A 4,505-nucleotide genomic window follows, 5' to 3' on the forward strand; every position below is an offset into this window, starting at 1 on the left:
GCTTGCTTCCTATCAGAATAGTTTATGTTGTATTGAATTACATTGTGAGTTGCTCTCTATTGACCTTATCTCTGTTATTTATCAATATGCCTGTGGTGTCTCAGTTCTTCGATTGTAGCTGGTCTAGGTCTACCTTAACCCTGTTGATCTTTTAAAAAAAAAAAAAAGTATTATAATGAGAGGAGGCAAAGTAGAAGTGGCTAGACACTTAAATTTGAATTGTTGTAAATGCCTCTGCTTTTATATTTCAATTTAATATAATCAGAATTATTTTGACAAAACAAACCAAGAGAATTGCACTCTAGTGACCCTTAGATTTTACGTGTACCATGTTAAGATCACGAGTTATGTCTTGAGTTAAGGGAACCCAACCCCAACCCTTTAATAATAAGTCACTTCTGTCAAGTGATTTGATGGTGTACACTTGTGAGGAAATGTTGTAGTCCAATGTATCTTAGTCACTATTACAAGAGTTCAAGAAAATTAAGCCTCGAAAATATTGAAACAGTACACATTTATTTTGGAGAAAATATTTTTAAAAGACAAAATTTTCTTATATGAATAATAGAATTGTTATAGAATTTGAAACTTAATGAAAAGTAAAAATCTAAAAAACTATAAAGCATAGTCGATAATCAAGTCCACGATGGTGTTGATATAGAGGTCTAAACCAATTATTGAGTGCACGTGAAATCAATATTGAATCTGCCTCTAGGCCTGAAAATGCCGTTAATCATGTAATCATCTTTTTTGTTTCTATTAAAAATCTAACCGATTTTGATCTCGCTTAAATTGATCATGATCCAATTGAGAATCATTTAATTGAGTTGAGATATTTGCTTCTCTTCTTTTACACATCTTGATAAGATTTTATGTGTTATTGACCAACAGTCTTCCAATCACTCACAGAAATTGATTTTCTTTCAAAATAGTAGGATATTCATTTTAATTTCAAAAATGGTAAAACACCCTTTTTGAAATTAGAATATTGTAGGTAAGAGGGAAGCAGATCCTCGATAGCACACAACTCATGTGGCAACCTTGTAACACACTTTCAAATGATGAGAGAGGTATTTCTTAAAAAAACTAACATCTCAACCTCTTGTGATCGTGACTTAGATCTGATAAACAAAACAAAACAAAACAAAACAAAAAAATTTAATACTGATTCATGCCTTTAAAAATGAACGGCTACTGAATTCCTCATATTTTAAGTGTGAGATCTAATTTTATTGTTGATGTGGCACTCTTTCAACTATTGAAAATGTACTACAAATTTATCATAGGAACCATGTGCTACAGAGGATCCGCTTCCACGTAAGAGGGGGGAGGAGGAGGTTTTTTTTTAAAATTGTTATTGTTTCATAAAATGGTTTTTTCCCTATAATTCTTGTAAATAGTTAGAAGAGTCTGACTAGCCTTATTAAGTTAGTAAGGATTTTCACCTTTACTAAGTGTCTTTGGGCTCACATTGTGACAACAAAAAAAAAACCCACGACCAGATGCTTCAGGGGTTGTAGGGGACAAAATTCTATGAATTTTGGAAAAAACATTATTTTCACCGTCGAAAGGTGAAAGTTTGGTAGCGGGCTATTTTCAAAAACTTGAATTAAGTCCAAAGAAAATTATTTTTCGAAAAAAGCTAAAATTGGATCTGAGTTTTTTTTTTTTTTGTGGAGAAAATTTAGAAGGTTGTGGTGTTAGATTGTTAATGTGGCAATCCATTTGGGGCAGAATTAAAATCTTACCAAGGAAAATGTTTCTCTAGTTAAAAATAATTAAATTTATCACTTGAGATAGATGGGTGCAATGAGAAACACGTCGGTCCCCATCAGCTTTTGGCTTGTGAGATGAAAATCTCAAGACTATAGAGAATTCTTCTCTCCATTGACTGTGTAGGTAATTTGTTCCGATAAAATAATGTTCTTTTGTGTTGAAAATGAGGGTTAGAAAGACAAACAGAAAAATAATAAAATTTTCTGGAGAAAATGGAAAACGTTTTTATTTTATTTTTTTCATTTTGTTTATTTTTTAAGAGTACCACTTTAAAGTCCAAATCTATTCATTGCTGAGTATTAGGGCCCCAACACATAGAATAAAAAAATGGGCAAGGAAAGGAATCCTATAATGGACCTCATATAACTTTGAGAAAAAAAAATGATTTCCTAATTCTGTTTCAAGAGAGTTGAATTTGCCATTTAGGTCATATGTTGAAGCTTTGAAAATTTGTTCTTAGAAAATCTTGTGAAAGAAATTATTATTATTATTTATTAGTATTATCAAATATGAAAATTTCAAATAATTTGCAAGATACTATAAAATTATTTATAAAAAAAAAAAAAAAGAAGTTAACCTTCCAAACAAGGTTTCCTTGGCGTCATAAAAACAATGTTGCACTTAAATATAACGTAACTTTTGATCTGGATGTCTGTGTTTTGATTATTATTATATATATTTTTGAGGTAGTTTCCAAACATCTGATTTAGTAAGCTAGCATAGCTAGATCATTGTACAATTCTTCTTTTGATCTTTTGGGAGAATTTTAGTTTCTAAGTAGTATTGTTACATCTTCTCTAGAGGTGTTTTAGTGACGAGTCGTGTTGGGGTGACACACGGGAGACACATCTAACATGGTAGAGCACACGTAATCGTTATGTGCGCGCCACCACGTCAAATGGGTCCTCCCTATGTGTCACTCCAGCATTAGTCTTTAGTGATTGATCCCAACCTTGTAAGACAACATCCAACGGTTGAGATTTTATATGTATCCCTGTAATACATATCCCGAAGATAGTTTATCTTAAGGATAATTTTTAACTGTTGATTTTTATGTTTACACAGTCAAGATCGTATGCTATTTCTCGAGTCAACTGAACCTAATCATCTCTCTTTTCAAGGTTGTATTCAATTCTTTAGCAACTACCCTAAAATAATAAGAGTTTTTTACTGATTTTTCTTTCATCTTCTCTCTTAGTGGGTTTTCTCCACTATCTACATGGTTTGTTTGCATTACTTATCAAATAATACAAATTTCTAGCAAAAAAATTCCTTAGAAAATAACTTATACTGTTTTGGAATATTGGTCGAATCGATGACGAAAAAGATACCAAAAAACCCAATAGCTTGGAACCTAATTGGCAAATCAGGAGATGTTTAGATTCTTATGATGATTCCTGACAAATAAGGGGAATTTGGGTCTATGTAATATATCCTATAAAGATTCCAAAAACCCCAAAGAGGAATATTAAAAGGAAAAGAAAAAGAAAAAAAAACAAAATTATATTTTCTAAAAACCTAGATTCTCCAAGAATTTGGACCTTCTCTAAGAAAATTCCCCCAAAAATTCTCCTTCTCAAGATATTCAGTGTTTGTTTTTAATCAGGCATCACATTCCCACTAAGGAAATAAGAATCTTATTCTTACATGAAGATTGCATAGATATGGGTAAAAGAAGAGAGCATATTCCCATTTTCATTGTGAATCATCCTTCACATTGACTCATCTAAGATATAATAGGAATCATTCGATATTTTGAAATTCTCTTCCGAGTTAATAAAACTTAACCATGATAATTGGGTTTTTGTACTTTTTTTTATAAATAATTCTTTTTTAATAATTTAAAATTTTAATATCAGAATACATGTAAGATCTTTTCATCAATCATCTTCTAATCCACCTTATTTTATAAAAGTCAAATTATAGTTATTTGAATATAAAAATATATTGATAAATAAACCAACGTTAAATGATTTATATCATATCAGACGAGATGACTTGGGCGAGTCAACTCCCGTACTCTCCATGCACCCTTCCCATTTGATTTGATGTGGGTTTTGTTCTCTTCTTTATTACTCGAGCGTCGGATAAGATTGATTATGATCTTGAAATGGATGTTAGTGAGTAAGAAGTTTTCTCGGTTAATAAGGTCCTTCGTTCTCCATGAAGTTTTTTTTACCTCTAAAATGGATTTATTTTCATTTATTTCTCTTTTTGTTCCTGAATATTTCAAAAATGATACAATTTGCTTACTTTGGATTTGTTTTGTTCTATTAATTCAAAAACAGTTCAGATGTATACTTTCTTTAATTTTTTTTTTATACTGATATTCATATGAACTTGGGCCTTGGGTGATCTTATGTCAATATCAAGAAGTCTTCCTCTACTTGTTCCCAACAATGGTGATGTTGTGGTGCTCTACACTGTCTTATGGTTGAATTGTGGTTTGCCCATGGCATTCCTTCCTTCCAAGTCAGTCATATGCAATCTAATGGCTGGGATTATCCTTGAGATAAATATTTTCAAGACGTGTTATCAAGATATGTTATAAATCCCGACCATTGGACTTCGTCTTTACACAATCGGGATCAGATGTTTCTCATGAGTCACCAAAAACCTGACTCTTAATTGATTGTGGGGGTGGTCCTTGAGTTCTCGAGTCGTCAGAGTAAACTCGAGATCCAAACTCTCCAACCCCCACTCATAGTTTTAAAACTCGGTTTAATGTC

The sequence above is a fragment of the Akebia trifoliata genome, chromosome 8 (assembly GCF_017979445.1).
Source record: "Akebia trifoliata isolate Shusen 1 chromosome 8, ASM1797944v1, whole genome shotgun sequence".
NCBI classification, from domain to species: domain Eukaryota; kingdom Viridiplantae; phylum Streptophyta; class Magnoliopsida; order Ranunculales; family Lardizabalaceae; genus Akebia; species Akebia trifoliata.